This window comes from Haemaphysalis longicornis, unplaced genomic scaffold (genome assembly GCF_048455015.1).
Source record: "Haemaphysalis longicornis isolate Haplotype H1 unplaced genomic scaffold, Haemaphysalis longicornis Haplotype H1 scaffold_4, whole genome shotgun sequence".
NCBI lineage: Eukaryota > Metazoa > Arthropoda > Arachnida > Ixodida > Ixodidae > Haemaphysalis > Haemaphysalis longicornis.
Window position 1 is genome coordinate 131,089,417 of NW_027526361.1, and position 13,533 is coordinate 131,102,949.

General features: G+C 47.8%; 1 non-coding gene across 1 annotated transcript; it reads right to left on the bottom strand.

Annotated features, from left to right (window-relative positions):
- Window positions 1-6,107: 6,107 nt before the first annotated feature.
- On the bottom strand, window positions 6,108-6,192 carry Trnay-gua (transfer RNA tyrosine (anticodon GUA)). The gene is given in 2 exon segments: window positions 6,108-6,143; window positions 6,156-6,192. It is a non-coding gene; the product is annotated as a tRNA-Tyr (tRNA).
- Between the last annotated feature and the right edge of the window lie 7,341 nt (window positions 6,193-13,533).

Here is a 13,533-nt window from a genome sequence, read left to right on the forward strand (position 1 = left end):
GCGCCAGGATATCGACTGCACAAACAGCCCAGAAAGACCGCTATGACCAGCACCATCGCGATGTGTACTTCGCCCCTGGCACTTTGGTACTCCTGTGGACCCCATCGCGCCACGTCGGCCTGTCTGAAAAACTGCTTTGTTGTTTCACGGGCCCTTACCGCATCCTACGCATGGTAACTCCCGTGACCTACGAAATTGGACCCCTCACGTCTTCGCCGTCATCTCATTCAACGTCGCAACTTGTGCACGTCTCCCGTCTGAAGCCGTACCAGTCCCGCGATCCAGGCTGCCTCTAACCTTGTGCCGTTGTTTGCACCGGGTCGGTGCTCTCGCCGCCGGAGGTTATGTCACGGGCCTTGGCAGATTGGCATTCCAAGTGTTAAGCTATGGCCAACCTCTCCTTCAGGGATATGCGCCACTGCCAAGCTGGTACACAGCCTTGGGAGACGACGACGACGCTGCTTGCCTTGCGGACGTGCGCGCTGTTTCGGGGACATTCGATCTGCTTTGCCCACCGGCTTGTATTTGACTGGGATACATTTTATTACGAGCAGTGCATTCATTGCCACGTCACATCGGCGGTTGCAGAAAAATTCAGTTTCTGCAAAAGTCACAAAATACCCGCCTCGCTGATAATAATCTCCGACGTAGCTGTAGCGTACGAACTGTTGAAAATGGGAGCAGATGAAACATCTACTCCTGTAAAAACATAGGAGAAGGCCTGATTTCGAAGCTCTGCGCATTCATATTCGGGGACTGAAACGCCGTTGTTATCGTTTAGGACTATGTCTGGATTACTTTTAGGGTTTACACGCGCCAGAACCTGCGTGGGTTATTTGAGAGGATAGATGATAAATCATGGCTAAATAAATGACGCCGTTGGCCAAATGATTGCTAGAAAAAAAAATGGCTGCTCGTTAGCATTCAAGGCCGTTCGTTTTTCGGTTAAAAAAACGTTTTTCGTGGCTGGAATGGTGCTCGGTGAACTACCAAAGTCAAGTTTTTGACTTTTGTCTTCATCGCTCCTTTGAATGCCCCTATGGTTCTCCCTCGGAAGACTTCGCGCAGTTGATAGAGCTAACTTCAGGACAGGAATGGCGCCTTTCTTTTTTCGGAGAGTTTTCAACTGGTAATGCATTTGTGTTGTCAGCGAAATTAAGGCATTAAAAGGACCCTGGAATAGTCCTGGTTTGGTGCCTTCAGCGATTACGCAAAAAAAGACCATTGAATACATTTCTGCACTCTTTCGCGCTTCGGATCACACATCTGTGATTGTGGGGTTCGTATGTCGCATGCAATGAATAGTCGTTGTTATTGCCATGAATTTTCACAACAAATGAGAAAAAAAAAAAAAAAACTGCGGGGTTACCTAACCTTTCATTTATGATTTTAGAACCCCCGAGCACAAGTTTTCGCCGGGTAACACCACATTTAGTGTTGCTCAAATCATGTCGGGAATGGGCTATGCAATGTTTGTCAAGGTAAGCATAACTGTGCAAAACGGCCCCAACTCGTCGTTTTGCACAGTTATACTGACCTTTACAAACTTTGCAAAAACCACCCCCGAAATTATTTGAGCGCCACTAAACTCTGGGGCGTTACTTGTTCAAATACAGTCGAACAAGTACAAAACGTTCCGAAGTAAAATATATTAATGAAATAACGCTCGTGCGTTACATAATAATAATGACAACGTCAACAATACTACTGGTAGTAATAATAATAATAAACACGAGACAGAAATGCGCGGGATGCGTAATTAGAAGCAGTGTTGTACACGTTCCTCTAAAATAGGAACGAAAGCTCGTTCCTCGTTCCTTCTCAATTTTGAAACGAGTTCCCGTGAAAAGTTCCTTTATTGCGAAAGGAACGCGTTCCAGTTCCACTTCGAAGATTGGAACGTGTCGTTACATTAACGTTACAATTAGGTTTTAAATTAAAATATAGTTTCGGATAATCCTGGGGCGAAATTAAGTGAGAAATTTAAAACTCACATTGAACTACGTATATTATACGGATATTAACACCGCCGGCAGCAGATTATCTGGAGATCAAAAATAATCAAAAGAAAATCTCCTAGGCGAGTTTTTTCAGGGAGCACTGGACAAACTCCAGACGGCGCTAGGACATTTCGGTGCAGGATGTTTCGGTGCGGAAATTTCGGTGTACGGACATTCCGGTGTACGGAAATTTCGGTTTGCAAACTTTTCGGCGACCAAATTATCCGGTGCTTGCCTGTTTGCGAGAACCGTTATATTTTTATTTCCGTGTAACGTGGGTTATGGACAACAATCTGGAGCAGTGAATTTATTTATTGATTGATGCCATGTTTGATCTTTGCCTGGTATTTTTAGAAATTCTACATTTATATATTTTTGTTTAATACCTATTCCCGGGGACACCTGTTATGCAGCCGATTGAATTCTTTGGCACACGTTTTTTTTTTTCATTTACGATTGGTTGTTCATTTATATTCGCTCTTTTTTAGCTAAGACCAGTGGTTACGATGGTCCGACGCCTTTTTTGTATTTTTTTTAAAATATACACCCCCCAAATTACATAAATTACATGCACACTCTCAATATCCAAAACGTAAACATTAGCTAGCCCCCCAGAATGCAGAAAACCTTATAAGGGTATTACGTAGGCTGTGCTGCCTTGCTCAAATGAATTTGCGAACACTGGTCTAGGATATTGTCGTGGAGGTAGAACGGGCCTTTTTGAAAACATCCGCAGCTTCTAATGTCCTAAATGTTGATTAAGGGCGTACGGGTTGTGCATACAAACTCCACCCATCCTGTTCGGTAAAACCAACCGTCATTTTATGTTTACATGCCTACATTCACCACATTTTTATTCTATGTCCTAGCCCCCCCCCCCCCCCCCCTTCCCGCCTGCACGCTCGAATCTCGACCAGATTTTTTTTTTTCAGTCATATTATTTTCAGTTTCCCCTGAAAATCCTACAGGCGTGGCGGAGTTCACGGTCTCCGTAGTCTCCCCGCAGTGATACAGGAAAAAGCTTTACATTCACCAGGAGCTCACGAAACCTCTATAATGTGCAACAAAAAGCCACCCAAAAAGCCGCTGAGAACAAAATAGCCACTATAGTTTGCTGGCTACGCCCATCCGCGCGTTGCGGTCATACCGATGGCGCCCCCACTCCAGGAATCGCTCTGTCTTCGCAATCAGTCTCCCGATTGAGAATCAACTCTTCAAGTCACGCATATCATGGACACCCCAGGCATACATTGCTTTCTCCCGTTATAAGGAGCAAAAAAACTGAATAAGGTAGTGCGATGAGAGCGGCAACAGTCGTGTTCAAGTTTTCGAAGTCCAGTTGACGCAATGGTGAACCACAAGTGACACCCCTCCCTCTCTACCAAGGGGGCTTGTAGCCGCGGGGCTCACCCTTCCCCTCTCCAAAGTAACGCCACCGTAAGTGCGAGCGTTGGTTGGTTAGTTTTAAGTAGAACCGACACCGAATGCAACGAATATGACATTGATGGAGAAAATAATTAAAACGGAATGCACACGCGCTTACTACCTCGTTTTTCTGTTGCTTTTTTTTTCGCATATGCTTTGCTGCGTGTGTGGGGGGGGGGGGGGGGGGGGGGGGAGGGAGGGGGGGACTAAAAGCAGCAGCGTCTTGCACCGTCGGGTGAAGTGAAAGCAAAGCGCTTTGGTAACACTTAAAGTAGTAGGGTTGTTCACATGAATGTTAAAATAAAAAAAAAAGGTTGAACGCATACAAATTAACAACGTTAATTTTTACCATCTACTACAGAAATTGGGTTTTACGTGGCAATGCTCCGCGAGGGTTTAGCGTTAGTTTCCACGCACGGCGGCGAAAGCACTAGTCTCGAACGTAAAATCATATCAAGTCACGTAATTACAATAATAAAGCTAAAATGTTCACAGAATGTCTGGGACATCTGTGACTCAAAATGTCTGGGCCAAGCCTTCGTGCACCAAGATGTCCGTGCATAGAAATGTTCGCACCGAAACGTCCTACACCTAAAGGTCCGACACCAAAATCTCCGGATCACGTATTAGACAATCTCTCCCCGCCAGGGACCAATTCTGTCGGCCAGACGCGCGTCCTGGCCTCCCCAGGCAAACGATGAAAGGTGAAAAGCATTCTCGCGGCTACGCTATTCACCCGTCGAACGCCGCGTAAGTTCAACCAGCATGAAAGCAAGCACAAGCTGCGGCCTGCTGCGTGGTTATTCTTCTGCCTTTGACCTTCGAGGAAGCACTTACGGCTGAAGGGCGGGCAAATTGACTGGCTTCTACGAAGAGAAACGTAGTAGCGACATGTGGATTTTTGTACTCGAGCCTTGGCATCAAAAACAGCCAAATCCTAGCGATGTAACGGCAGGAACGCCGTTCCTGCCGTTCCCTCAAAAACCCAACGAGTTACCGTTACAGTTCCACCGACCCAAACGGCGGCGTTCCTCCGTTCCTCCAAAAAGGAACTAGTTCCAGGAACGCCGTTTCTTGTAACGCCGTTCCGTACAACACTGATTAGAAGGAACCCAGGGACATCGAGGCGATAGGGTCCCGGAACTCTGCTGTCAGTAGCTTCTGAGGTCTTCAATTGAGGCCTTGTTTTGTTTACTGTCCGCTTTTCTTGGGAGCGGCAGACAACTCTGCAGCAATCTATTCAGTATTATTTGTAGACAATAAACAACAGCATCGGGGCTCAGGCACGAGAAAATGATGCTGTCTAAAGTGACACATGCACACAGAACTGCAAGAAGAAATATCTCGGAAGAGGTTCTCAGGGATCTGTGCTAACATCGAATTTTCCAAAATATCAATGACGGCGAAATAAAAAAACAGGAGACAAAGGCAACAAAGAGGACGTTCCTCGTTATTAGAAGAATATTTTCGCCAGCTTACGTGCGCCCCAAAACTTATTGCTGCCAACGGAAATAGCTCCCGAAGTGAAAGGTGTTCTTTCGGAAGCTCAAAACAGCGGGTGACTTCGCAAATGCTGACTGGGCGATACAAAGTTACTGGGCTTGTAGCTATGACAAGGAACATAACTGGACTGTCCAGTTATTTACAAAATAGTTCAGACTTCTCCCTTATGCGCGTTTTGTGGTGCGGAGTAGATAGGCAGCACTGGTACACTTACTAAATCGAACCGTCCTTTAAACGAAAGTGCGAGTTTAATGTAACGAAAACAATAAAATACGCGGCGAAGAGTCTAGCGCCACGTACTATTAGTTTCAACACGTTAAGGCAAAATTTGCACTTGAGTAGAATGATATCAGAAAGAATCAAAGTTGTGGGCTTCGACCACATGTATAGAGAGAGAGAGAGAGAGAGAGAGAGAGAGAGAGAGAGAGAGAGAGAGAGAGAGAGAGAGAGAGAGAGGCAACATTTATCTGCCCAACATCGTTTTGAAGCAAAGGAGGCGGAGCCTCTTCACAGACAGCGTCCAGAGGTACTTGGGCTTCGGCGGCGTCTTCGGCCATTTGGACAACCGGGATCTGTACGTGCGGGGGTCGGAGCTGCGCAGGACGGTCTCCCATTGCTCCTTGGTCTTAGTTAATAACGAAGAACCTAACAGATTCTTCTTCTGGGGACATTCCCAAGTAATATGGCGTAGGTCTGGCCTGCCTGTACATTGTTTACATTCGCTCGTGTAGAGCACCGGGCAACAGTGACTATACATATGACCGGATTGGGGAATGCATTTGTCTGTAAGAGGCCCCATGCTGCAGACTGTCATTACTTGAGAGCACAGTGAGCGGGGGGGATAATTGAGCCGTTCCCATCTGTAATTGCTAATTATGTCTCTGTACGAGACCATGCATGCCACCCCTTCCCATAGGCTGCAGCCCGCGAGAAGTGTTCATATCTGATCAGCTTGGTTAGCCAGACCTCGAGCCGCGTCGTGAGCGACCTCGTTACCGGCAAGAGAAGAGTGTTCTCGTAAAGTTACCACCCGAAAACAACGCACGTAAAAAAATATCCAGGATGTCAAAAACGCTTACTGCATATTTCGCGTCCGCTGCAGTTACTACGATAGCAATTTTTTGCGTACTCATTGAGGTGGCATTCGGTGGTTGCTTAGATCTCGACGCAAAAACATTGTCCGTCGAGCCGGATTCGAACCAGCGACCTATGGATGTCCGTAAGCCTCTACAGTCCACCGCTCTACCAACTGAGCTATCGACGGCACACACACAACGGCTCCTTGCGTTTAATTTACCGTACGAAGCGGGCGCCGTCAGAAACTGGAGCAACCCACTTTCGCCGCGACCGGTTTCGTTGGCCGCTCTCCGTCCTCCGAGCGGTCAGTGTCAGCGTCCGTACCACGTGCATCGACTTATGTATGAAGACGCTAGCCTCATCTAGTGACTGACTCGCACATTAACGCCATGGCGGAACCACTAGCAAGCTGAGCCTAAAAACATGGAAACCTAAGTGTTTAGCCCTCAGTGTCAAAGGTGTTTTCTTAAAGTATTCCGCATCTGAGCATAAAAGGAGCCTACATGCGTACGTTTTTTCAACAAATCTCTCCTTTCGTGACGGCGTATCGAGCGTTTCCCGACTAAAAATTTTACGCAGATGCTTCCAAATATATCCGACGACTTATCAAAATTGGAGCGTTGAGAGGCCTGTTAAAGCGAGGCTTGTAGCCTCTCATTGATGTCGTCTGTAGTCCATCCGAAACGCACTGCAGAAAAGCCACCTTCCTCTGACGATGATCATGATCATTGGTGAAGTGAAGATAAATTACTAAACCGGATTCTATTGGCTAATGCCTATTCGGTTCCTTGCACTCCTATTGCTCCATTAACACATATAAGCGCGAAGTTGAGGTTAAGAAGTGATTCTATGGTTTTATATTTTATGTTTGCTATAAATGCCTATTTTCTATATCGGCTGCTATATGAACACAATTTATCCGCAAGGCTTAAGGTTAGGTGACGTTAACGTTGAGCCCAACGACGTGTGCCAAAAGACGGGAAACTCACTGCGCATCAAGCTGTGTGCACCGCTTGACGACGTTATACCTGAAAGCGTCCCGTTATGCCTGTAGCGTCAGGTAGTCGCATACCCACCCACGTCCTCCCATCCCTTCCCTGCGCCATTCGGAACATACCCGCGTTCGTAGCCGACGTGGACGTCAGGTTGGAGCGTACCTACCCGCGTTCACAAGCAATGAGCACGTCAGACCGCTCGGCGCACGTCTCCGTTCGCAGGCACATTTTGCGTTTCAGCCAATAGGGACGCTAGTCAAGCACGTACACGCGTTCGCAGCCAATTAAGACCTCATGACGGGTTCTTAGATTTACTGATTGCGCTAAGTAAGTAATACGTACGAATTAAAATGCGACGTTTACACGTCTAGATTTGAATCTGAATGAGTGAATTTTTGTATGCAAGTATGCCGGCCATAGCACAGTGCTTGGATTTGGGGTGTTGGAGGTTCAAGTTTAATTGTGTTGATGGAACTTTTAGCTTGACCATTACTGTGCGTGCTGAAACTGCACCATATGGGCTCGATTTTCTGTTGCTTATTATACAGGACGTCTGTACTAAAAACTAATCGGCTTTTCGGTTTAAACGGGCTTTTATACCACCCCCGCCCACCTCTCACGCCTTTCTCTCGTGTCTGAGTCCTCCCATAATGGACGCAATAGATATTTGTAAGAGATATTTGTATTTTGCGGTTATTATATTGTTTTACGGGTTCTTTTTGTTTGCTGTCGCAAAAAATATGCCCTAATCTGTTTTCATTTAATTAAAAGGGAACTGCTAGTATATGTTATGTATTTACGCTTTATCTCAATTATGCCTGCTGTTTTCTTTTTTTTAGCAACGCTGAATAGTAAGAAGAATGACACCAGATTAAGTAGTTTGTAAATGTTGTCTATATAAACGTCTCGTTCAAGAATTCTCTTAATTTCTGGCCGAGGCAGACAGACAGACAGACAGACAGACGTACAAAGTTTTCGCGTTTGAGTATAGCCCAAGAAAGTCTGTCGTCTATAAAAGGACGGACAACTGATTTTTTCGGAGTGCCTGTCCTCTAGCTCACATGAAAGCCATCGTTTTATACCGTGGGGTAACTACAAGAAATTTCTAGATAAATTGTTAATAATAATTTCAAGTAGACACTAAACTTTCTAAAGTTTGGAAGGTGGCCCGTGACACTACCGTATACGTACACAAACGGCTCCGTTGGTTTGAGTGCGTGATTCAAAAACCACACCAAAGAATACTAAGGACTACATTTTCGTATTGTTTTAGCTGTGGGCTGTGTTTAAATGCCTTTTTTTTATCTCACGTGCAAATACAAGTATGGTGCTGAGCGGCTCACTGTCATTGTCACCAGCATTCTTTTTTCCAGCATACTACTTATGGCTGTAGATTTAAGGATTCCGATTTCAAATGTTCTTGGCCCCTATCAGGAAACCGTTTCGGCTCAAACTGTTTCGAGTGATGCCCTTTTATTTGGGATAGAGAGCTTACACTCCACAAAAATCGACCATGTGGCCCTTTAACAGGTATACGGAAGCATCGAAACAGTGCAGCGACAGCGGCAGGAGAAAGCGAGACGGTAATTTGACGGGGGGGAAATGATAATTACGGCGTATGGCACACACACCGATGGTTTCTACGAAAAGTACAGGGCCCAAAAGGGAAACGATGATTTTTTAAAGGAAAATCTAGCGCTACAAACGAGGACAGAAAAAGCGAAGAACGACGAGACAGCCCAACAGCATATTTTACAGAAGCGCATCTGTCTCGTCGTTCTTCGCTTTTTCTGTCCTCGTTTGTAGCGCTCGTTTTCCCTTACGCAATGAACCAACTAGCCCAACAGCATATTTTACTGAAACGATGATGCAGGGGCAAGTCAGGGCAAATAATGGATCAAGCTAAAGCGGATGGCAGGTGCAGTAAAGAGATAGCTATGAAGGGCTCTTTGTTCAGTAGTGGACAAGAGACCTTTGATAAGGACGAGAATAATGGTGCGCATTTTGCGTGATGATTGGGTCTGGAAGCCCGTAAGTGAGGCATTGTTGCAAGTTGAGTGACTCATTTCAGGGCCACATTTCATTCCTGCTCCCTGTAAACAGGCCGATTTCGCTCACCAACTGCGAACGGTACGCGTTTGACCGTGGCTGCCCTCACTGCAGCAGGGAAAAGACATTGAGATGGGGTGCTTTATGCTAGTTCATCACAAGTCAACGGCGGCATATGATCTTCGCAAAGTACCCTGTTGTGGGGACATGTCCCAGGCTCCATTTTGATCTCGGTTATTAAGAACGTCCCGCGTTTCTTTCTTTGTCGCTCTTCATGCACCACTTATCGATCACAAGCGCAATTCGTTTGTCGGAAAGGGCACTGATGGCGACTGCGACATACGAACCCCTGACTTCTCTCTTGCCCAAAATTTGGTCCTGCCGGCCATTAGATGATGGGACGGTTGTTCCGGGGCGGTGTTTATTATGCATGACGTGTAAGGCTAAGAAGGCCCCACCCCTATGTCTCTCTCTCGACGCTCCTCCTTGCCCGCTTCCGTATGCATCAACCTTTTGTATTCCCTCGCGCTGCCAACGGTTCTTCTGTGGTCGCCCGAACCGCTATAGGGCCAAGCCTGTAAGCACCAAAACGAAAAGACGTGGCAGGAAGAGGCGGAAGCCCCTTCGTTGAAGAGGGGGCTTCCAAAAACGCTTCTCGTCCAATGGTGGTTCGACCGCTGAGGGCGGTGCTTGTCGCAAGGGGCGTGTTCTACATCTGCCGGCAACTTCGGCCGGACTATCCACGGGCTATCTGCGATTAAGCTGCAAACACGCAAAAGGACCCCCATCCCGAACTACTTCGCTCGGCACCACCCTTTCCCCTCTCTCTCCCTCTTTTCATCCACGCTTTCTGTGGCGCAGAGGGCCGCCTGGTCATGTTCGGCGGAACCGGTCGGGGAATCCCCTTTCAGCTCCGATGACGGTGCCGGCGGGAGGCACCACGCCCGTCGCTGTTGGAGTTTTTACGACCGCGTTTACTTTTTCGGACCTTTCGCTTGCCGACGCAGTGCCTCTCACCAGCAACCTCCCACTCCTCTCTCCACTTTCACCATCCCGTAACAGGGACTCCACTGGCCCCTCCTGTCTTCCCATCGCAGGCTTCGCTGCGTCCTGTTGTGTGCGTTCGTTCGGGCGAGCGCGAAAGGAGCCCGAAGTGGGCAACTGGGCTTTGTCGAGTCAGCCGGCTGGGCATGTCCGGGATTTCCGGTGCCGGCGCCGCCGCCGCCGCCAAATTAAGGGTGCGGGGCAGTCGGCCGCTCTCTGCCATGCTCCCCGACTCGCTTCGTGCCGCGCAAACGGCTAGACGACGTTGTTCGCGGAGAGGAGAAAGTCGAGACGCAGAGGGCGGAAGGTGATAGGACCTTACTACGGCTAGACCAGAACAGCTGCCCAGAGGCAGCCAGCAAAAAATACACACTTCCGCGCATATTTGCGTACGCGCATCCACAAGGACAGTACATGAACTGCATTGCAGTTCATTGACCAGCGTCTGTGTCGTGACTTCACGGCGGGGCTTGAGTCGTCCGCCGTCGCGACGCCAGATGCAGCGTTCGTGTGTTGGAACCATGCTTGGAGAGTAAGAGGCGAGCGAGAGAGAGATTGAAAGCGATTTGAGTACGCAGAACGCGAAACCCCGTGAATCAGGGCTTGCTCTGCGACGTGGCTGACGCACCTTCTATTTTGTCGTCTGCTTCCGTAACGTCTGGCTTGTAGAGCAGACAGTTTCGCTCTCTCGCCCGTTTCCCAGTCGCAAGCCCATTTGGCCGTCTATACACTACTTTCTTTCTTCCCAATTTCTCTTCCGGGGCAATCTGAGATCTTCGTATTTACCGCCGCCTGCAATACAAGTCAAGTGTTCCGGTTTGGTTCCACTGATTCTTAATTGAGCCCCCCCCCCCCCCCCCCCCCTCCTCTCCTCGCTTAATATAGCCACAACAGCATCACAGGTCCTCCTCCAGCTTGGAGAAGGCCATAAGAAAAGTCATCAGTGGTTTTGCTCTTTTGCATCATCTGAATGTGTTACACCTCGGTACTGATTTAGATTACCTTTTACAACATCATGTTTTGTACACGGTGTTTTAGTTTGGATCATAATCGTGTTTCTCTAAATTGCGGTGTATACACCGTGCGTACTAATGCCTGCTTCTATCTTCTACCTTTTCGCTCCTTCATCTCACTTCATTCAACCCTCTCTGAAGTAGCCATGCGTGTCTTTAGTTGCACTGAAATCTTGATTTTTTATGGAAGCTCTCTCTCTTCCTCTTTTATGAACACAACGCTGCCATAAATCTTTTGGGGTTTTATTCCCGTTGCAAATTGGCGGGGGCCTCGTTGGGGGGGACACGAATACAAGTCAGCTGTTATTTCGCTCTAGCTGCAGCAGTCCCATTCAATGCACATCTGCCACGCGGAGCCATGGTAATCAGTTGGGGTCCTCGTTCGCAACTTCTTTTAACCCCGTATTCTGAACCCCGCCTCCACTCGAGCCTCCAGCAGAGGAGATCCTTGAAAGCGATCTTCACTTGCAAAGGCGTTGCGGTATCCTCCACTGAGCCGAGTCGGCGAAACACACGGAGTGGAGGACGTACTCAGAATACTACCATTAGTCTTTCAGTGTTGCCACTAGAGATACGCGCACATTCTTATCCAGTCCTTGACTTATACTGGTGCGTGGGGGCAGCCACAGTCAGTGCACGGCATTCCGTTTCTAGTTACCGAAACCACAGAGTGCAGTTGAAGAACTCGTACCGGATGTCGACAGTGACGACTGCGTTTTGTACAACGTCCTCGCAAATGTTGCCGACACGTTTTGCTAGAATGCGTTGCCGCTTTCACTTGCAATAGGACGTCTGTAGGTATACCCCCTTCGTCGGCGGGCACACGAAACGCCCAATGAAACAAAAGTAAAAGGCATTACTTATGCGAGCAAGAACGCAGATGAAAGCGGGGTGAACGGTCCGCTGTTGATTTTCCGCGAAAATTACGGGGGAAATTCGCAGGAGCGCCGCGTAAAGCGAAAACGCTCGTGTTTGCACCGAGGAGGAAAGATAGACACACGACGGCTTCCCGAGGAGCGTTGCTTTAGAGGTCGTGACACCCCTCTCACTCGATCCAGGAACCGTTGTTGCACACTGGTTGCGTGTTAGAGCATTGGACCATGGAGCTTTCAAGGAGCTTGAGGGGTGGGACCGGGACACCCGCATGCGTGGAACTAGAAGGGATTAGTTTGACCCCGCGGATGACCTATAGTGTTGACCTGATGTACACCTCGACATGACCTCAGCCTAAAATAATTTTTTTGGCAACTGCAAGCTCTACCCCAGCGGGGAACGGATACTTTCTAAACCTAAGAGCTACAGATTGTTTCGGAGGATACTTTGAACAGCTACATCGTACAGATTGTCTCGTTGTTGTGCGGTGTATCTGAGCTCAAAGTCTAATTCAACGTCAACTTCAGCTCGTACTCACCAGAGCCCGTAATTTGAGCATGAGCGGTAATATTAGATTCGTGCATTTTACAAAGGCTTTTTGTGGCAGTTACAACGCGGGTTGTAGGTGGTGTGAGTCCGAAGGGAACGCACATGACAAAATAAAAGCAACAAAGCTACGGAAAATGCTAAGAACTTCCTGCAAATCTCATTTTTATTGGGAGGTTTCTTCGGCCCCTTCATCGCAAGGATACTTAATCAAAGTAATTAGCGAACATGAGTAGAAGTATGCCAGCGATGGATAAAAATTTCAAAAATTCAAATTACTATTTGATTTGATTTCATTTCATTTATTCCCCCGTAAAGGCCCCGATGCATTACATAAGTTCGGGGGGTGGGTGCGTACAAGGTGTGATCTACAACTATGAATGAGGTTTAGAGCGTCGTAGTAGAGGGCTCCGGATTAATTTTGACCACCTGGTAATTTTTAACATGCCAAGAAATCCCCACAGGCGGGGGTGTTCACTTGTCGCCTCAATCTGAAAAGCCTTTTGGGGATGAAAACGGTGAGGAAATGAAATTGGGAACGGTGCTGCCCTACGCGGAACGAATGCAAGTGAAGTGACTAAGCGACTCAAGGCCGCAAATACGAATTCGAAATGGAGGACGGACGTGGAAGAGGGGGGAGGGAAAGAATATAAAAACAAACCCGATAGTCACCTCGACAGCCGAATCAAGAGAACAAACCAGTCAAGAGGTCCAGAGTCGGCGAAGAAGTAGGTGTATTCTAAAGATACAACCAGTCTAAAAGTACGATTTTGGTAAAGGTGTCCGAACAGCCGACATTTCCGGGCTCAGTGGTTCAGGCTATAGTCAGTCAGTCACTAGGTGAGGCAAGAGCCTTTGTACATATGGGGTACGCACGCATTAAGGAAACTGACCGCTCAGAGGACGAAGAGCGGCCGGCAAAACCGGTCGAAGAAAGTTGGTTGCTCCAGTTTCGGACGGCACCCGCTTTGTGCGGTAAATTAAACGGAAGGAGCCGTTCTGTGTGTG